This window comes from Pteropus alecto, unplaced genomic scaffold, assembly GCF_000325575.1.
Source record: "Pteropus alecto unplaced genomic scaffold, ASM32557v1 scaffold30, whole genome shotgun sequence".
NCBI classification, from domain to species: Eukaryota; Metazoa; Chordata; class Mammalia; order Chiroptera; family Pteropodidae; genus Pteropus; species Pteropus alecto.
This window is the reverse complement of record NW_006429782.1, coordinates 1,400,238-1,421,543: the sequence shown is the minus strand read 5'-3', so window position 1 is coordinate 1,421,543 and position 21,306 is coordinate 1,400,238. Positions and strand designations below refer to the sequence as shown.

General features: G+C 60.3%; 1 protein-coding gene and 1 long non-coding RNA gene across 3 annotated transcripts in view; one reads left to right on the top strand and one right to left on the bottom strand.

Moving 5' to 3' along the window:
- GNG7 (G protein subunit gamma 7) overlaps positions 1-21,306 on the top strand; it is a 101,003-nt gene that overhangs the window by 62,844 nt on the left and 16,853 nt on the right. The window contains exon 3 of one of the 2 annotated variants that reach the window (XM_015585966.2): positions 12,854-12,887. The exons of the other annotated variant lie outside the window; for it this stretch is intronic. The gene's annotated coding sequence lies outside the window, so the exon portion shown is untranslated. The remainder of the gene's footprint in view (positions 1-12,853; positions 12,888-21,306) is intronic. 2 annotated transcript variants of the gene reach the window in all.
- LOC112475242 lies at positions 15,176-20,564 on the bottom strand. The gene is made up of 2 exons (XR_003044648.1): positions 17,542-20,564; positions 15,176-17,405 (listed from the first exon to the last, which is right to left on the bottom strand). It is a non-coding gene; the product is annotated as an uncharacterized LOC112475242 (long non-coding RNA).

The following is a 21,306-nucleotide window of genomic DNA, read 5'->3' as shown; positions in this document are numbered from 1 at the left end:
CAGACTCGCGCCACCCCTTCCTGGCGTGTGACTTGGAAATCCCATGGTAACATGGGATCTCTCCTCCTGACGCTGTTGACATTCGGCTGATGGCTCTTGTGGGTGGGCTGCTGGTGTCAACTGGGTGGGGCCGGGGACTCTCCTGCAGGGCCCAGGATGCCCTGCAGTGAGTGACCCGGTGCCAGTGTCGGCAGTGCCTGTGGGGGGGGGGACCCTGCAGTCATTAATTGGGGAAAAAACTGAGTTAGATCTTTAGGGTCACAGGAGACACCAGAGTAAGTGCCCAGGGGTCAGGTAGTATAAACCAGGTGACCCCTGCATCCGTGAGTCACCTCCTCTCCTCCCACTTGGTCCGTGTGCCGAGTGTGTGCAGCATCCCGGGACCTGAGCAGTCACAGGGCTGTGGAACACAGTATCCTGGGGCCGGTGGCATCCCCTGACCCAGGGGGACACTGGGCCGTGCCTGGGGACGTCTGTGGTCGTCACACTGGGGTGCTCCTGGCATCAAGGGGGTGGGGCCAGGGGTGCTGCTCAGCCCCCCACAGTGCCCAAGACGGCCCCCCAGAGACGACCAGCCCCAGTGCTGAGGGGCTGGTTACAGGGACACAGACGGGACTCTGACAATGGAACCGGGCCGCAGTGCGACCGGCGAGCGTGGGGCAGCCCTCGCACTGGCGCTCAGCCCGCGAGGCCACCACTCGCCACCCACGCCCCAGCACAGGTCCGTGTCCATTTATTCACATCCGCCTCGTCCCACAGAGCCGAGGCGCGCGTTCAGGAAGGGATTCAGCCTGGGGACAGACACAAACGGCTCCATAAACCCGAGGACCGGGGGTCCTCACGGCCACCCTCTGCACTCGGGGGCTGGCCCAGCCTGCCTGCAGCGGGGCTCGGTGTCTGCGAGCCTCAGAGCCTCACTCGCCCCCCGAAACCGCCTCCGTCCACGGGGTCGCCGTGCCACGTGTGTGCCACGTGCTCTGTATAGGGCCACTCTGCTCCCCAGGGTCAGCGGACTCATTCACGGTGTCAGGGTGGCGTGTGCAGCGCCGTGCGCGTGTGAGCGCACGTGTAACGTGCACATGTTGATAACGTGTTTTAAATCTATGTTCACATGTATTTACGTACGTGTTATGTAAACGTGTTAAAACGTAACTGCTCAATGTAGCACTAGAAAACATAATGTATAAAATACATATTAAACACATAAAAGCATCTTTATGTGTAGGTATCACATACTTACATGTCTCAATATTAGATTAGGATAAATATTATTAGGTTTACTCATAAATACAAGTATATTATACGTAATGTTGTGCGCACATAAACACATAGGTGATACAGGCATATAAATATGTATTTACATTTGTGGGTAATTATAAACATTTACTGTGTGTATACGTTGACCTGTGTTTGTGTGCACGTATCACATGCTTACATGCATGTATTATCTACGTACTCGTGTGCACCACATGTATACACAAGCATATGAGCACACAGAAGTTGCACGTACATTACGTGCAGCTCCGTACTTCGGGGCCCACCCTGGGGACCTCTCCCCAGTGAGCCCCCACACAGCCGGCCACAGGCAACCGATAACCTCCTGTCCATCTCTCTGCGCTCCAGGCCCAGGGAGATGACGGCGTCCGCCCTCCCTCCCCTTCCAGCCCCATGCCTCGTGCAGTCTTCTGAGTGTGCGAGGGACCTTTGACTTGCTTGTAACCAGCAGAATGTGGCAAAGGTAACCATGTCATACCTGTAGATGGGTTATGTCACACAAGAGTGATTCATCAGGCTCGTAGTGACACTCCCGTTGCTGGCCTGAAAGAAGTCAGCTGCCACATTATGAGGGGGTCCGTGGAGAACGCCCCACAGCCAGGGCCCCAGAGGGGCCTCCAGGAGCTGAGCGTGAGCCTTGGCCGACAGCCAGCGAGAGCTCGGGGGCCACACTCCTGCAGCCGCAGAGGCCTATCATACAGCGACCCTAAGGGCTCAGAGGCGGGCCCGTCCCCAGCCGAGGTTCCTGTGAGACGCAGCTTAGCCGGGCCCCGACTCCTGACCCCCAAACTGGGAGACACTAACCGGGCGGTGGCATTTGCGGCCACCACATTTGTGATGACTCGTGTCATGTGCAGCATGGAAAACGGGTCCACTAGCCAAGCGCCCCAGTCTGCGGGCTTGCGGGCGGGACACTGGGGCTCACAGAGCTTTGCACGCGAGGGAGGGGGGCTGTGCACGGGGCTAAGGGGCTCAGATGGCCACCAGGCTCCCGCATGCCGCATGCAGGGGTTGCCAGCAGCCGCGTCAGCCCCTCTCCCCTCCCGGCTGGTGGTGCTGTCCACGGTGGCCCCACAGGAAGGAGCAGAGCCGGCGCCCCACGTGCAGGCCCAGCAGCTCCTTGTGGGGACCCACCCAGCCTGTTTGTTTGCGTTGCCGGCCTCCGGCCCCAGCCCGACCCCACTGCATGCCTGCACGTCGCCCGGCCGTGAGCTGGGAAACTCCGTCTCCAAGGCCGCCAGCCCCAAGACCCCTGCTCCGGGAACACGTACGTGTGCGACGCGTGTCTGGGTGTGTGCGTGCGCCTGCGTGCGTGCACGAGGGTGGCGTCCCTTCCCCGGGTTTGTCCATCTCTTGGTGGCTTTCCAGATCAGTGGTCAAGGATGGCCGGAAAAAGTCACAAAAGACAGAGTCCCACCCGCACTCCGAATAGCCCGGGGACAACCGTTGTCCCCAGAAGCGAAACGAAGCCTGGTCCCCAAGCACCGCCTGCCCGGCCCCGCACAGGCCTGTGGGAGGAGCTGTGGGCCCATCTGATGGACGGGGGTACTGAGGCTGAGGACTGCAAAATGGGGCTGGTGAGGACATGGAGAAACAGGGGCCCCGAGCATGGCTGGTGGGATGTGAAACGGGGCGACCACCGTGGGAAACGGGATGGCAAGTATCTGGTGGCTCCTCAGGTACCTAAAAATGGGCTCACCAGGTGACCCAGCGGTTCCACTGGGAGCAGGGACTCGAAGAGGTGTTCGCCCTGTACACAGCAGCCTCGCTCACAGTGGCCAAAAGCGATAAAGACAGCTTGGGCCCACTGGAATATTACTCAGCCCTGAAAAGGACCGATGTCCTAACACCTACTAATGGGGTGGGCCTGGAGGACATCATGCACAGTGACCTAAGCCAGACACAGAAGGACACGTCCTGTGTGATCCCACTCACGGAGGATCCCAGGGGAGTCAGATGCAGAGAGTCAGCGGTAGAGCCCAGGGCTGGGGGAGAGGAGGGGATTGAGTGTATAACGGGGACGAGTGTCAGCGTGGGATGATGAGAAAGTCCTGGAGATGGACGGTGGGGACGGCTGTACGACAGTTGAAAGTGCTTAAGGCCACTGAGCTGTGCACTTAACACTGGTTAGGGTGGTGAAGTTTGTATTACATGCATTTTAAAATTTCTTTAATTAATTGAAAATCCGCCGGGCTTTCCCAGAGGGCAAGGCTCAGCCCGGGCTCCAGCTCGGCACACATGTGTGTCAGCCGCCGCACGGCCACGAGCACGGGCGGGCGTGGAGGACCACGGCGGGGGTGCTGGGCCGGCGCTGCCTGGGGTCCACCTGGCACAGGTGCGTCACCTGGCTGGACCCACTCGTCTCAGCTGGCCCGGGCGCAGGACCTGGGACGCAAGTTCCAACCCTGTGTAGATGCTGCTCCGCAGAGAGCAGAGGAGCAGTTTGTCCAAGGTCAGGCCGATGCGAGGGGACAGTTACATCTTCCGGTCACCTCCCTCGACTGGCCCGGCCTCCGCTGTCAGTGCGTGACGTGGCGGGGGAGGGGCGCCCAGAGGCGTGACCGCAAGGTGCCTGTTAGATGAAGGCAGGCCTTCTGACCCGACAGAGTCCCTTCCGAGAACTTCGCATGGCACCTCGCTCTTTGTCACATCTGCATAGTATTCCACCGCTCGGCAGAAGCAGAGTGCGTGTGGTAGGCTCCGCGACACTGCGTCGGCCTGGAGGGAACGGGTTTCCTGACGGAGCTCGGCCGCCCCCCACCCCCCACTCCGGGCGATTGGCGAGAACGGTGTTGGTTTGTAGCCCCGGCAGCAGAAATGACCGGGAAGCGGGTTACGGTTTGTGGGGATGCGGAGATGCCGCATCGGTCTCGGGAGATGCCGAGGAGCAGACGCTGCCTCGGGCGGCGGTGATGGGCCTGCTGCGGACAGGGCCGTGAAGGGTGACTTAAAACACCCTGCCAGGGCCTGCGGTGTAGACTCTTTCCACCGTGCCCGCAGAAGCTGTACTCCAGGCACCAAAGGCCACTGGGCTGGGCGCCAAGTCACAGGGAGGACACACCTCTGTGCTCGCACGCCAGGCTTCGCGCCTCCGGCTGCAGCGACTTCTTGGAACAAAGGATGTGTCTGGCGTCAGCCTCGAGAGAACAGGCACCCCCGGCGTTCCCGATCTCTACCTCTTCCTCTCCCCCACAGCCCCCCGCGGTTTGGGTGCACAGGGTCCCCCCGGACGTCAAGACGTGCCTGTCCTAGACATTGCACATCGGTGGAAGCACTCGCCGTGTGGCCTTGTGTGTCCGGCCTCTCGGAGCTTTCGTGTGTTCAGGTCCGTCCGCGTCGTGGCGTGTGCCAGCGCCTCCCCACTTTCGCGGCCGAGTGACACGCCGACGTATGTGTGCGCACACGCGTGTAGGTGCACACACCACGTTTTGTTGTTCACCGTTTGGTGACATCTGGGTTCATTTAACCTCCTGCCTGCCGTGGGCCGTGCCGCTGTGGGCCTCAGTGTGCGCGTTTGTGCCTGGACGTGTGTTTTCACTTCTCTGGGCCGTGCACGTGGTTGTGGAGTTGCCGGTGCCGATGGCGACTCTGTTTAACCTCTGGAGGAGCCGCCTTTGCTTAACCTCGGAGGCCATTCGCCCCGTCGCCCAGCATTCTGCAGAGTGCAGCGGGCGGTGGGACCGGGCCCGCTGCCCGTTGCTGCAAATAAAGTTTTATTGGCACACAGCGCGCCTTGCTCTACGCTGAGTGGAGCCCTTGCAGCAGAGACCACGTGACCCACAAAACCAAAAATATTTACTGTCTGGCCTTTTACAGAAAGAAGGTGTTTATTACTTAGCACTTGTCGCACCCGTTTAAGCGCCTTATGGACCCCCACCTCCTTGTTCCAGCCCCCCGCACAATCCCCGAAGGGCAGGACTTTGATCTTTTTTTTATTTCCATTTCCACGGTCGTTAACGCTTTGGCCGCATAACCGGCCCCTCTCCATCCGGGAGCTCTGAACTCACTCTTGAACTTCTGGGCCTGGCTTTCCCGCTAGGTGGCCTCACACAGGGACCCACCCTTGGCTGCTGCCCAGTGGGGTCACCTGGGGCCTTCCCAGCAGGCCACGCCCACGCCAACCACAGCTTGCTCTCCCGGCGGGATGCGGTATGTGTGGGTTTCACGGCCCCCAGGTGATTCCAGGGTCGGGGAGCCCTGGTTACCTGGTTCCTGACCCCACATGTCCTGTGGATTTAGCCTTGGGTGGGAGGAAACCCCACTTCCTCCTACACAGGCAGCTCAGGTTTATTGAGCCCTGTGAGGTGCAGGCACCATGCCAAGGGTGGGGGCTGGGGTGGCGGGCAGGTGGGTGCCTTTCCTGCATTTTCCCCAAGTGCCCCTTGCCTGTCAGTCAATAGCAAGCGGGGAGCCCTCCTCATTCGGGGTCCCAATTTGTCACAGCTGTAGGCACACACTTACAGCTCTTTTTTTTTTCTTTAAATGACCAATGCTTTTATTTTCTGGGGTCGCCATAATAAATGACCACAGGCCTGGTGGCTTAAAACAGAATCTATTACCTCCCAGTCCTGGGGCAGACGTCCAAGATCGAGGTGTGACAGGGCCCCCCTCCCTCCGGAGGCCCCAGGGGAGGGTCCTTCTTGCCTCTCCCAGGTTCTGGGGACTCCAGTGTCCCTGGGCTGCTGGCCACATCACCCCAACCTCTGCCTCCATCGTCACGTGGCCTCTCCCTGTGTGTCTGAGTCCAAATCTCCCCCATTCTGTCTCATAAAGACACCCGAATCCATGGTGAGCTCCTCTCAAGACCCTCTTAGGGGTCCCCAATCTTTTCCACCCCAGGGACCAGGGCTTTTATCAGAATCTAATGCCTGATGATCTGAGGCAGAGCTGAGGCGGTGATGCCAGCTCTGGGGAGCGGCTGCAGATACAGAAGAAGCTTTGCTCACCTCCTGCCATGTGGCCCGGTTCCTAACAGGTTCGTGGCCCAGGGGTTGGGGACCCCATCTCTACATCGTTTATCAGCAAAGACCCTTTCACCAAATTAGGCTGCGTGCTGGGCTTCCTGGCGGACATGAACATTTGGGAGACAGTATCCAACCCCCAATAGATATCATCTTTCTTTAGTTGAACACAAAACAGCCCTTCCGCAGAGCCATCGTCACCCCCACTTGGCGACCTCTCCTTTTATTGCTTCCTCTTGTGTCAGCGCCTCAAGTCCGTCTTGGCCAGGGAGGGGCGAGGGTAGGTAGGAACGTCCAAATCAGTCGACAGTTATATTGCAATATATGAATATCAAACCCACCCACTGTACACCTTAAGCTTACGCAATGGTTTGTATATCTTGATACAAATAAATTGTTTAAATGTGTCTACTTAAAGTGAATACACTGAAGAGGTTCAGAGATGTTAGCTCAATAATCCTAGGGCAGTGGTTCTCAGGGGAATGAGGGGTGGGGTTGTCCTGCCCCCCAGGGGACACTGGGCAACATTGGGGACCTCCATGGTTGTCACACTGGGGGCGATCCTGGCACTGAGGCGTTAAGGCCAGAAGGGCTGCTCCGCACCCCCCACAGTGCCGGGGACAGCCCCCACATAGAGGATGACTCGCCCGGTGTCCCCATTGCAGAAGGGGGATTATGTCGTAGATGTTGAAAATGAGGATGGCTTTTAACTGAACAAAAACGATGTTTATTTATTAGTCATTTTGAAAAAATGAATCGTCTGAGTGTATCTCCCCGCAGCTGTGACAAGGTGAGTCCCCATCCGCCACTGGACTGAGGACAGGCGGGAAGTAGGGAGGGGGCTTGTAGGCAGCTGCTAGGGGGTTTTCTGGTGGCTAGGGTCCCAGCTCGGATTTCAGTCCCCCCCAAAGCCCCAAGCGGGTGGGCGTGAATGCCCGAAGCCGGTTTCTGAGAAGCAGGGGTTAGGGAGCCCTGTGACAGAGCAATGCCAGCGCGGGGATTACCCAGCGAGCTGCGGGGAAGGGCTGCCAAAAACTCAAAAACGGCAGCCTTTCCGGTCTCGTTTACTGCCCAGGGCAGCTGCCTCCGGCGGTTCCTCTCAGGCGCTGCTGAGACTTCAAAAAAAAATTAAAAACAGAAAAGTAAAAAACAGATGAGCTATTTTTAAACCCTTCCAGGAGAGGCCCCGCTGACACTTGCAAGGACAAGGGCCTAGGCACAGCCACTTGTCCTCGGCTTGTCCTGGCTTGGAGGCAGCCCTGCCTGATGGCACCCATGCTCGGTGCTGAGGACATCAGGGCCAGGTCGTTCTCTGTGGGGGGGTGTCCCGGGCACTGTGGGGGGCTGAGCGGTATATCCCTGGTTCCCACTCACTCAATGTCAGGGGCACTCCAGTCATGACAACCACAGATGTCCTAGACATTGCTCAGTGTCCCCTGGGGGACAGAGCTGCCCCAGGAGAGACCCTGACCCAGTGACCTGCCTCCCACACACTTAGTCCTGCATATCACGCAGGGTCTCGTTCATGAAACAGCACAGAATCAAGTAACCTGGGGTTCTGGAATTTTCCTCCCTTCCTTCTTCTGACGGGTGAGCCGGGGGCGGGTGAGCGCGTGTCTGCGGAGGTACCGGGTCTGCAGAGCAGCCACAGCCCCTTCCTCAGCAGGGTTGCAAAAAAAGAGAGGAAATTAAACTTCTGACCCGTAATAAACATGGAGCAAGCCTGACGTCCCCAGCCCGACCCCATGTGACCTCAGCCCAGCCATGTCCCCCACAGCAGCTCCGACATCCATAAAATTAGGATAAAGTCGGGAGAGTGGACTGACCGCGGGTGCCGGGGACAGGGGCCCCCCCGTGGCTGCAGTCCCAGCCCCAGAACCGAAAGGCCTTGGGACGCGACCCCGCCCACCTGCCACTGGCCGTTCGGGCGACTCTCGTGGGCTGCATATTACATGTGCATCTTGCAGCCTTCATCGCCATTGCTGTGGACCACTGTCTTGCCAAGTGCCGGGCAGTCTGCTCGCCTCATTCCATCCTCCCAGAGACCCTGAGAGTGAGGTGGGGGGTCCCCGTATTACAGACAGGGTTCAGGGAGCCGGCGCTCAAGATGTCCGGACAGAAGTCTGGAGCCAGGGCTCACCCCAAATCCCCTCACTGCGCCTCGGCCCAGAAGGACACGTCTCAACTCCTCCGAGCAGGTACTGCTGCTGCCTGGCTTCTGGAACCTTCCAGGCGATTCTCGTCACCAGTATGGCTCATCCTACAGTCAGAATCTGCACCCTCTTTTCTTCTCTTCTGTCTCTCAGACTTTTTACTTCAGCTACTGATCCGCGTCGGAGTTTAGGGCTCGCAGGAAGCAGCCGCGTCCGTGGACGCAAAAGCAGTGACTTGCTCCTTCGGTGTACCCATGCCAACCCTGTCGCCTCTGCTACACGCTGATGAGTTCAGAAGGGCCGCCGACCAGGCCGCTGGCGTGGGTGCCCCGGTGCACCCCTCTGCTTGCGCCCCGGCTGTCCCGTCACCCCAGGGTTCCACATCTGATGAGAGGGGGGACCTGCTGGCAACAGCGAAGGTTCGAGAAAAGTACACGCGGCAGCGTTGTGCACACACTCGATATTACTTTTTACCATAGTCCAAGTGCTGAATAGTCATTCATTTCTCAGAATTACCTCCTTAGCCACACAAAACTGCAGAGTGCATCTTGTGTACGTCACGCGTATGCCCACTGTCTGTTTTGCTAAGAAGCAGGTGTTTATTGTGAGACAGTTTCTTGCCCTCGGAGGAATGGCGTAAGGTCAGCTGCAGACCGTGTACCTACCCACCCCGTTCTGTCCTCGGCAGCGAAAGGATAACCATAATAGTGAAAATTATAATAACATCAGAGGATTGATTCACTCTGGGATGCCTTCGTGGCGCTGGAAACGTTCCGTGTCTAGACGCAAGTGACGGTGACCCAGGTGCACACACTTTTAAAATGCCCGGAGCTATGCACGAACCATCTCTTCACCCTGCGCGTTACGTGTCAGTAAAGGGCCGGGGCAAAAATCAAAGGTGTCTGAGTCCACCCCCTGTAGCTTCATGCCCAGGGGTGGCCTAAATGTCCAATAATGGGCAGTAAATACCTCTAATAGCAATGATAATGTAAATTATGGTACGTCCATGAAATATAAGACACAGGCATAAAAAGTCACCAAATGCAACGTAGTGTCCTAGACGGGATCTCGGAGCAGAAAACACTTTCCGAGGAAAACCAGTGAGATCCAGACACGATGGAGTTCGGTGCGTACGATGCGCCACGTTCGTGTCGTCATCTTTCGAGGTGTCAGCCTTGGGGAAAGCTGGGTGACGAGCTCGTGGGAACCCTCTGTGCTATCTGTACCCCTTTTCTGTCAATCTAAAATTATTTCAACATGAAGGTGATTTTTTTTTTTAAGTCAAGCATTAGAAGAATTTGCGGTGGCATGGGAAAATAACATTTCCCTCGCGATGTAATGTTAAGCAAGAAAAATCTTTAAGGCAGGTGATCAGACAGGAAATGGGACCTGAATGTGTAAAAATGGGTGGGTACGTGGACGCGCCTGGGAAAAATAAGGTGGTGGGGTTGTGGGTGGTCGTATGTGATTTCCAGGTTTCGTAAGGTGAGGTTATGTTTCATGGTCACAAAGAATAAAATAGGTAGGTAGGTCGGTGGACAGACACAGACAGACAGATAGACAGATGGTTGAGTCTCACTATTTACAACAAGCAGTGAATTAGCAAATATGGACCCCGGCTGGGGGCATATAGAGTTAGGTTCCCGCAAACCTCTGGTCGCGACGTTTTCGTCAGGCGGTGAGTGGCACACAACCTTGCGTCGGACGCCTTATTTAATATACATTTTGCTTCACTGACCTTGAACTCAGGCCAATGGCGCTGTGAGCTTCTCCGGCATGCGCACCTTCTCCGTAAGGCACGCCTCGGCCTTCAGAAAAAAACAAGAATGCAAAAAATCTGGCACTAAATGTGGGAAAAGAGCCTGGTTTACGGCCTGAGCTGAAGCAGGAGGTGGCGCGGCACCTGGGGCCACCTCGCCTGGGAGCGTGCCTGACTCAGATCTCACCGCTCTGCGTGTGTCCACGAATGACTTTGAAAACCCCTGAGTGTGGATTTGGGGGTCGAAGTGGGTTTTAGAGACTAGGCAGATTCATAGATGCAGACTCTGTGGGTGCCGAGGCAGGCTATGAGCCCCGCCTGGTGCGTGCGCGGCCCAGTCAGCGCATCCTGCTCAGGGCTGATCCCCAGCACCCGGCGTCCTGGCCTGGCCGGTGCTTCTGTCCCCACGCTGGGCTGTGGCCGCGCCAGTGTTGACCAGCAGGCCGGGGCCCCCGGCCTCGTGGGGCTGCCGCACGAGTTCTTCCTACTCAGTGCCCTGTTTCTGTGTGTGTCTCCCCCAGCCGTCAAATAGGGGTGTCCTGCCCCCCAAGGGACACTGGGCCAAGTCTGGGAACATCTGTGGTGCTCACGACTGGGGATGCCCCTGGCATCGAAGAGATTAGGGCCAGGGAGGCTGCTCGGCACCCCACAGAGCCCAGCACGGCCCCACAGAGAGCGAGCTGGCTCCAATGTCAGCAGTGCCACGGGGTAGGGGGACACTGCTTTAGAGAAAACTATCTGCAGTCACCTTCTTCCTGTGGCTGAGACCCTGGGCCTCTGTGACGCTCAGGGTGGGCCTCCCCTGGTGGGCCTCGGGGTGGGAGGTTCCTGCCTGACCTCAGGCCCCCCAGCCTCTGATGCCACCCCACCCCACCCCACCTCACCTCCGGCCCACAGCCACTGGGAAGGGCTCAGTGGCCTCAGCTCTGACCCAAGAGCAGCAGCTGTGGTGCATCCCTTTGTGTGGGTGGAAAACCGCCCCCACTGGTTTGTGGAAAGAGTAAATGTTTGCAGAGGAAGAGGGGCCAGCTCTCGGAGGCCACTGGGACCTTCAGAGCCCACGACACCAGCGGGCCTCACAGCCCAGGAAGTCCGGCCTGCTTGTTTCCTGGGGCAGGGGCTTGCTGATGCCCCCTGGGCAAGCCCCCAGCAGAGCGAACCCCAGGACTGCCCCCACTGGTGGGAGAGGGTGCTCTCTTGTCTTGTTCTGAAGCGTGACCCGTGGCAGCTGCAGGGGTCCCCCGGGAGTGCAGACCGGGGCGTCTGTGTGGCCCAGCTGCACGTGCAGACTCACAGCTGGGCCTATGGAGGCCGGAGCCCCCTCGTCCACCAATGGGGCCGGCACTAGCTGTGTAGATGGCATCGCAGCGAGACAGACGGGGTCACCTTGCCTCTTCCTCTGCACCCCAGCGGGATATAGGAAAGGGGGTGTTTCTCCAGGCAGTGCATTCTTAGAGCAGCTGCTAGAGCGTGGAGCGTGGGGTATAGGCTGGCATTTAGTCTCGGGGTCAGTCTGGCAGCTGGACACGGTGGCCCCCGAGGACCCTCGTGCTGTTTGCGTCAAGTATCAGGGAGAGTTGCGGCTCTGTCTGGGGTCGCCCAGGGTTCCACTTGGAGCAGGGGGTCCTGTTTCCGGGGAAACAGTGGCTCTGAAGCACCCGAGCGCCCCACCGCCCGGGTCCCATCACGGAGACTTCCTTTCCTGTTGACCTCCTGGCCCTGGGTGGCCACCTCGGACCCCTCCTGCATCCATATACCTGTCACCTCTCCCGCCCGAGGTTAATTGGTTTGCCCCCGAGGTCACTCTTCCCAGCTGTCCCATTTTGGCCCCGGCACATGACTTCAGTCAGTGAAAACCAGAAGTGGAAAAACACCACACGTTACGCAAAACACCACACGTTACGCTCACGGCTCAGGTCCCGGCTGCTCTGTTTTCCTCGTGCTGGCACGTCCGATGGGCTGGACCATGGCTAGGGGTCCCCTGTGTCGACGTGGAATAATACAAGTTCCAGGAGGAAACTTGACCTCCCCCCACACACATGCACACACACACACAGACACATATGCACAAGCATATATACACAGACACACACACACACACACATGCACACAGATATGCACATGCATACAGGCACACGTGCACAGACACACATGCACACACATACAGACACACAGACACGTGCACGGACGCACACATGCACACAGACATGCACATGCATATAGGCACACGTGCACACACATGCACATGCGTACAGACACACATGTGCATGCACAGACACACAGATGCATGCACACACGCACAGAGGCACATGTGTGCACACAGACACATGCACAGACGTACAGACATGTGTGCACGCACAGATGCACACACGGACACATGCACGCGCAGACACACGCACACACGTATAGACACGCACACACAGACACACGTACACGTACACACAGACACACGTACACGTACACACAGACACACGTACACGTACACACAGACACACGTGCATACACAGACACACACACACACATACACACACAGAAACAGGCTGTCGTTCTGAACGGATCGTGAGGAATGAAGTGGACTCTGAGCCCGGTCTCTCTGCAGGACATGTGCTAGAGTTTTGGCGACAACAAAGTGTTTCTCTGAGGAAAGCCGGAGATGGTTAAGTGAAAAATATTTACCCACGCTTTGCTTTTTCTCTTTCACACAGGGCGGAGCGGAGCTTCTTGGAAAAACTGAACCAGGTACGTAGCGTTTTATCTTTGCTTCATGAGCTTGGAATCTCTTGTTTTTCGGAAAAAAGGAACAAACAAGCCACAGTATCTCACGCGCACATGACACACTGGGAATTGTGTCACCGCGAAAAGAGCTCTGGGCTCAGGGCCAGGAAACCTGAGTTCAGATCTCGGGTCCGCCCCTGAGCCGCTGTCACATGTGGGCGGATGCCTTTCATCCCCGCCACGGAAATGGCATCCCCTAGCTTCCCAGGAATGTCACAGATTACGGAGGCCACGGACAGAAACACACAGGGCCGGTGTCCAGGTGGCCGAGCTGCGTGTGGCGTCTGGAACTGCAGTAGGCTGGGTCACGTGTGTCTTCCCAGGAAGCCTGAGCCTTGCACGCAGATCACTTAACCTGCGGGCACACCCTTCGGTCTCGCCTCTGAGCCCCCCCATTTCCAAAGGGCCGGAGGTCACGTCCCGCCCCCTCCCCCTCGGTCGCCGCGTCCCCCTCCCCTCCTCTCTCCATTCCCTTGGCCCACGGCCGCCCCTGGCGCCAGCCTTTCCAAAGCCAGCTTCTGGTCCCGCTGGTTCGCCTCTCGTTTTTCTGGTCCTCGTTTCGTTTTCTCCTCCACGTCTCTGTCATTTCCTTCCTCCTGCTGGCTCGGGGTTCCACTCGCTCTTCCCTCTTCCCGTTCTGGCCCCTTCGGGTGCAGAGTCAGGCGACGATCGGAGACCGTCCCAAGTCCCGTCCCCGCCCCGCGCCGTGCGCTGCCCTCACCATGTCCCCACACGTTACGTTGGGACGTTACGTTTTGTTTTCGTTCGGTGTTCCCTGCTCTCCCCTGGGGTTTCATCTGGGACCTGTCACTTCTAAGAACATGTCACTTGATTTCCACGAGCTCCGTGATCCGTTCGGGAAGGAAAGGGCACTAGGACGCATTTCTAGACAAGGAGGTTGGAGCGCGGCGGGGGCTCAGAGCGGCTCCCACTCGGGGTTATCTCCGGCTCTTGGGGGGCTGGCTGGTGAGATGCAGGGAAGGCGGGTTGGGGTGGGGTTCTAAGAAGCACTGTAGGCGCTGACACCCCCTGGCCTCTGGCGGGCTCATCGGTCACAGTCCTGGAGGCTTGCCTCCCTCCGGCTTGTGCTTCTTGGGCCTCAGTCCCCCCCAAGGGTGCCGGGCCCCTGCTTTGTGCAGCCTTCAGGTGTCGGAGGCAGAGCCTGGGATCGGGTGAGGCGAGCCTAGCACTCGGCCTGGGCTCAGGATTTGGGGGAAAAACAGGAAAACCCAGTCATCGCCGTACGTCGTATCTTAACGTAGCAAAATTTCCTAAAACTCAAAGCCTAGTCCAAAAGAAAACGCCGCGGGAAAGTCAAAATTTTATATAAAGAGACGCTTCCCTCGCCCTCGCCCACCTTGTCAGGTGCTTCTCTAAAGAAAAACTCGATGTATTTGGTTCGTCCTGCGTAGTTTGCATTCATTTCAACTTTTTATAAAAACACCGCATGGAAGTTCGTGAACGCCACGGCTGGGCTCTCGGCGCCCAGGGCGAGCGCCTCACCCCAGCCCACCCGACAATCAATGTGCCAGTGAAGACGATGGCGACCTGAACTGTGGCCGGCCCCCAGGAGCACCCAGGGGCCACGGTCTCTGTCCTTTGACGCTGGACGTCAGTGAAACACAGATACGCACCATTTTCCTGACGGGGAGACCAGGGCTCGATGGCCTGAGTTCCGACAGCAGATGTGTGGTCCCCTGGGATGGACACATACACACGTGTGTGAGGGTCTCCGCAGGGCCACCACCACCGGCCTCAGGTGTCAGGAGGGCGGGCTCGGGCTGCTGGCCGCGTGCTGCGGGATTATGTCCCTGTGGGGCAGCACCTGCCCGCGGGGGTGGGGACGGCGTAGAGCCCTCGCTGTGACGTAAGCCAGCTGCGGTCAGGTTAGGCTGTGAGTAGGCGCCAAGCCCCACGGTTCTGCTCCCAGGTGGCCCAGCCGAGCCACCGCTGCCCGCTGTCCCTCCCTCCGTGCCTCCCCCATCTGCGGACGCCACTCCGACTCAGCGATGCTTATCGGGCGCCCGCCATGGGCCAGGCCTGGCCGCTCCGTCTCATTCCATCCTGATAGGGAGCAGGTTTCCTCAGCCCCATTTCGGAGGCGGGGAAACTGAGGCTTAGCAGCAGAGAGACTCGTCAAGGCTCAGTGGCCGGTGGGCAGCAGGGCCAGGCTTCGAGCACGACTCTCTGACCACGAAGCCCCCAGCAGGTTGTATGGCTCAGGGTCCTTCAGGGAAACGAGGCAGCTGACGGTCTGTACACAGAGATTTATTTTAAGGAACCGATCGTGGCGACCAGCAGGTCCAAACGCTGCCGCTGGGGACCGAGGAGAACCCGTGGTGCAGTTCGAGTCTGGAAACCGTCGCCGGAGGAGCCCGTTTGCTCCAGGAGTCCGTTCTCTGTTCTGGTCACGCCTTCAACTGATTGGGCGAGGCCCACCCGTGTTAGGGAGGGCAGTCTGCTTTTCTCATCATCCACCGGTTTAATCGATAGTCTCATCCAGAAACACCCTCACCGAAGCATCCAGAATAATGTCTGACCACATATTGGGGCACCCCGTGGCCCGGGCAAGTGGACCTGTAAAATCAACCGTCACCCTCTTCCCAGGCTGCATGGTCACTTGGCCATCTAATGGGCCCTCAGAACTCTCCAGGCCCGTGGTCACTTTCCCTGGGAGAGCCAGGACGGGGACAGCAGCTGGGTCTCACCAGGCCACCACCCAGGTGTCACCCAGGCTCCTTTCTTACCTGGAGGCTCGAATGGGAAAGAACCGCCAGCTTCCAGCCTCCCTCGGGTGTCAGCACAGCCCTCGTCTCTCTCCTGGAGGGCTGTGCTGTGCCCCGAGCGCTGGCCGCCTGTCACCGGAGGCCACCGTCCCTGCCAGGGCTCGCCCCGACCCTCGCCAGCTGGGCCGAAGCACAGGTGCTCCCTTTCCCCGCCGGCTGGCACGAAACCACCCTCCTGAGTCCTGTGCATCCTCCCCGCTTCCTGGGTGCCCGCTTCAGCCCGAACGGCCCTTCTGAAGTCGTACAGTGGCTGAGCGGCGGCACCCGGCCCCTTCCAGGAAAGGCCCGGGGCAGACCTGAGCATTTCCAGGCAGCCTGGGGCCTGGCGGCGTCTCTGCAGTAACAAGAACAGGCGTGAGGAATTTGGACGGACGAGAAAGGGGACGTCGGCATGAGCATAAGCGGACACTCAGTCTTTGTTAGGAATTCCGTCCAGGTCACTGAAACCCTGTTTTGGGCAGAGGCCACTGGGCAGCTGAGACGAGCTCACGTCACAGGGGGTTCTGCGAACTCAGCGCCGCCACCCACGACCCCAAGCACTGCAGGTCCTGCCCCCCCCGGTCGCTGGGGCTCGGTGACCAGTGTCCTCCACGGGGCAGCTGCGGCTGTCTTTCCCTGAAAGGTTCCACAGGAGACAGACACCAAGTGCCATGCCTCGCACCACAGTGTGGATCCTTCCCCGTCCGTGTCCCCAGAGGAGGACGCAGCCCGGCACCTTGGTGCTGGCCTCGCGAAGCCCTCTGCCTGCCCTGGCCGAATCCCGCGTCCTGGACCCAAACGTTTGCTTCTCTCTCCCCATCCCCCACATTGCTGTGTTTGGGGGTCAAGCATCCAGCCAGACACGTGGGTTGGCACCGTCCTTCCCGTACCTGGGGCCCCTCAGGGGTCGGGACCTGCCCGGACACTGACGATTCGTGGCGTGGGCCAGGAGCTGGTGCCTGGGAGCCACGTCAGGGGGCTGCAGCCCACCTGGCTTCTCCCTTGGACCTGGTGGGACCAAAACAAGGGACACTTTTCACAGAAACTGGCCCCTGGATTGGAACATGCCTAAGACCAGGGTCCCCCTCAGCCCTGCTGACAGTGGGGCTGGGCCACTCTCAGGGGGCATCCTGGGCCTTGTGGGGGGTTGGGCAGTATCCCTGCCCCCCCCTCGATGCTAGGAGCACCCCAACTTGTGATGGCCACAGATGTCCCCAGACGTTGCCCAGTGTCCCCTAGTGGGGACAGAAACACCCTGAGTGAGACTCTAAAACAGTTCATTTAATCCCACTGTTGGCTGCTTTGGTTTTTCATTTTTAACGTGACCCACCTACAGCTGGCCCTTGGGAGTGGCCTCTGTGGGCCCGTTCATTCCAGGGCTTTCCAGCAGCATCGGAGGTGGGGCGGGCATCCCTGCAGACCCCACGCACGCTCAGGGGCCGCTGGCCACTGCGTGGCGCACTGTCGAACCTCCAATACCCGGGGTGTCAGCCAGTGACCCAGAGCCTAAGCAGGAAGCTGCGGCCGATGACCCAGAGCCAGGTTTGACCTCGAGGGCATGTGTGCCCGGGGCAGGCCACCAGGTGTGGCCAAGTGCTCTGCCCCAGGCAGTCTGGTTCTGGGGCCCTTGTCCTGAGAGAGAGATTGGTCCTGGGGACAGGGAACTCTGGGAAGGAGCCTCAGTGAGCACCTGCAGTGCTGCCAACAGCCCCTCCACCTAGGTGGCCCTTTGGTGCCCGGCGTCCAGGCCATGGCCCCTGAAACCCTGAGACCAAGTCTAGGCCCCTGAGAGGGGACAACCCTCGGTTCCCAGGGGCCCAGCGTCTCTGCAGTGCTGCCAACAGCCCCTCCACCTAGGTGGCGCTTTGGTGCCCGGCATCCAGGCCATGTCCCCAGAAATGACCACACACGAATCCCTGAGACCAAGTCATAACCTTCAGTTCCGGGGGCCCAGCGTCCTCACGGGTCCTCATAAGGCGGAGGCAGGAGGGTCACAGAGAGATGAACGAGGCTGCACCGCCGCCTGTGACAAGGGGGAAGGGGCCACTCGCTAGGGATGCGGTGACTCTAGAAGCTGGAAACGGCCAGAAATGGTCCTCCCCGGAGCCTCGGGATGGCCCGGCCCTGCCCCTCCTGGGTTTGGCCCGTGAGGCCCGTGCCAGGACTGAGAGAGAATAAATGTGTATGGTTTTCAGCCACCAAGTTGGCAGTAACTTGTGACAGCAGCTGCGGGAAAGGCATACAGTGCCCAAGGAATGTCCAAGGAGAGGTCTTAGTGGCCTGGCCGTGCTGGACAATAGGCTAGGGGCTTCTCAGGGGGGCCAGCGCTTCACGGGCTTTGCAGAGTGTGCAGGAGTCTGTCCAGGCCCAGGTGGAAGAGGACCCGCCTGAGCCGGTGTGGGGAGGCCTGGATCTGCCCCTGCCGTCCCCGGCCCTCCTGCCCTTTGGCTCCCGAGCCGCGCTGGGGGCCAGGGTGACGCCACGTCCTCCGTGCCGGGAAGCTGAGCGCGGGAGCGCAGTGGGGCGCAGCCCGGGTCCCGGGCTTGCACACTCTCACACGCCCTCTGGGTGGACAGAGAGGGCCTGTTCTTCTGCCCGCGCGTCGGCTGCACCGTCACGCTCCGTCACCCTGTGTCACCGCAGGCTCATTGTCCACCCACGCCCACAGCCGTTGGTTCTGGGCTCCGCGCTCCAGCTGCCAGGACCGCGGCTCCGTTGCCCCCTGGCCTGTGGGCGCCTCGTTCATCCTGTTCTCTGGCTCTTTCTAAATATAGTCTCCGAGGGACCGATTTAGCCTGCACACAAAGGGACTGGTGACGGTCACGAGATGCCATTCTGCTGCGGGCGCGTGCCTTCTCCCATGGCCCCCGCGGCCCCACCAAAAGGTCACAGATACACGGAGGGCTGGGAAGGCCCAGTGAGGCTCCAGTGCCAGCGCGGCCCCCTCAGGCCCCTCTCTGGGGCGGCCTTGCTGGGGGCCGGGGGCGCCCATCCCCGCTGGCGGGGACACATGGAAGCACATACCCGCCCTGGCCCTAGCACCCCAGCATCCAGCGTGTGCTGTCCACGCCGTGTGCACGTTTCCAGAGATCAGAGCAGGGTCCCCTTGGCCACTGCTGGCGTTGGCCGGCGGTCGTTCTCTGTGGGGCCGTCCTGGGCACTGCAGGGTGCCGAGCGGCATCCCTGCCCCCCCCCCAGTGTGACAACCACAGACGTGCCCAGACACTGCCCAGTGTCCCCTGGGGGCAGGACTGCCAGGGTGAGGTCCTGGGGCTTCCGTGCAGGGTACCCCTGGAGGTGTACGGGGCCCAGGGCGGCTGCTCGCGGTGCGCGTGCGGGAAACACATCGTCCGAGGTACGTGTGGACAGGCGCCTGCAAACATGGGCAACTTGTTCTCACAGGGCCACGGAGCCGGCTCCCTTTCCAAACCTCCATCTCTTCCTGTTCGGCTTCGAGGTTGTTCCCTGTGTTGTCTCCTCTGCACACGGGGTGCCCAGGAATGGTCAGGCCTCGGCTAGGGACAGCTGGGGATGAGCCCGCGTGCCCTGCGCCCCCAGTGTCCACCCTGCTGTCAAATCGGGCTAGAGGCCTGTGGGGCATTTGGGGATTTTTCTCTCCTATTCGATGGCAGGCAGGGGTGGGGGGTCAGGCCACGGGGCGCTGGGAGGAAAGAGCAGAAGCTCGGTGAGCTGTGAAGCGGCCGGGTCCGGAAGTTTTAAAGCAAAATGCAGGCGGTGTCTGTTCTCTCTGCGGACTCGCCTGCCCGCCCCTCCCCTCCCCACCCCTCCGGCTCTGCTGCCAGGAAGCTGAGCTGAGCTCCGGGGCCCCCAGGGACTGCCAGCTGCTCCCCTCCCTCTGCAAGGCCACCTTCCCGGCTGTGAGTCAGCGGACACACTGGCTGCTCCAGCCCCGTCTTCCTGGATGAGGAGCCGGGAGGAGCGCAGCGGGGCTGCCAGGAAGCGGCCGCTGTCTGCGGGCCGGAGTCCCCCGGGCCTGTGTCCGGGGGTTAAATGCACGTGCTCAGGCCCCGGTTCACCGAACCTCAGGGACCGGTTGGGTGCATGAGGGAACAGTCATCACAAGGTCCCTTGGCTTTCACGTGCCCCCCGCCGTGTCGGCTGCTGCAGAGGGGAGTAGCAGCTGTCACGCGTGCAGCACGCTCGCCCGGTGTGCACGCCCAGCGGCCAGTCCTGCTCACAGCCGGCCGCCCGACGTCCCACAGAGGGACACTGGAAGGACTCCGGCCCGGCAGTGAGGGGACGCGGGTCGGTGCCCCCTGGCCTGTGCGTTGGCGCGACACGTGGTGGCAGGCTTAGCCGCCTCAGCCCGGCCAGCGAGCTGGCTTTGCCGCCCAGGGTCTCCCCAGGCCAATGGCGAGATGTCTCCTCCACGGCTTGCAGCTGGCTCCCGAGTTCACTCGATGGCTCCAGAATTCGGTTCCATGCAGCTGGGGGCCAGGGTCCCAGTGCCCCGCTGCCAAGTGTCAGCTCCTCACAGCCACCCCTGCGCCTCGCTGCCTGGCCTGCTCCGTCCTCCAAGCCCACAGCAGAGGGTCTCCGCTGCATCGGACCCCTTCCGAGCTTCACACCATCTCTGCTCCCTTCTGGGGCTCGCCCGACGAGGCCTGGCCCACCAGCGACTGTCCCCCTTTCCCGAAGTCCCTGGTGCCACGACAGAGCCTTGGCCTGGGGCAGACGATCCCAGGACAGTCTCAGGCCGCTCCGCACCCCGGGGAGGCGATTCTGCAGGGCCATGGGGCCATCGCTGAAGGGTCAGTGTGGCCAGTGGGGGCAACGTGCCTTGGAATTATCAAGCAGCCCCCAGGAGAGGAGGGAGCACCCTGTGTGCGGGGTCCCTGCAGGCTGCGGGTGAGACGAGGCCTGGGGCAGACGATCCCAGGACAGTCTCAGGCCACTCCGCATCCCAGGGAGACGATTCTGCAGGGCCATGGGGCCGTCGCTGAAGGGTCAGTGTGGCCTCAGTGTGGCCAGCGGGGGCAACATGCCTTGGAATTGCCAAGCAGCCCCCAGGAGAGGAGGGAGCGCCCCGTGTGCGGGGTCCCTGCAGGCCGCGGGTGAGACGGGGCCCGACTCGGGGTCTGGCCTGAAGCCAGCAGCACACTGCCAGAATGCCCGGTTCCCACGTGTTGTCACTAAGAGCTCGGGGAGGCGCGTTGCCATGAGGGCTATCTGGGCCTGGCCCCGGAGGACACTGGGCCATGTCTGCAGACATCTGTGGTCATCATACCTGGGACACCAACTAGGCGGGGCCCAAGGAAGCCCCTCGGCACCCCACAGCGCCGGACGCCCCCACGGAGGATGACCCAGCCCTGACGTCCTGATGTCAGCGGTGCTGGGGGTGACCCTACCCTCGTCCACCCTGCTCACAGCACGGGGGGCCTTTCCGGAGCGCTCAGTCTGAGAGCCGCCCGGGCTGGACCTGGTGGGCATGCTGCCTGGGTGGCGGGGGGCATCTCTCTGTGACACACAACAATCAAACAGCAGATTGGGGGGAGCGCTGACTCCTGAACCCCGCTTTCTCCTCTTCCGGCACCATCAGCCCCCATTTTCATGAGCCCAGGAGTTAGCCTGGAGCCACCTCTGAGAACCTGACAAGG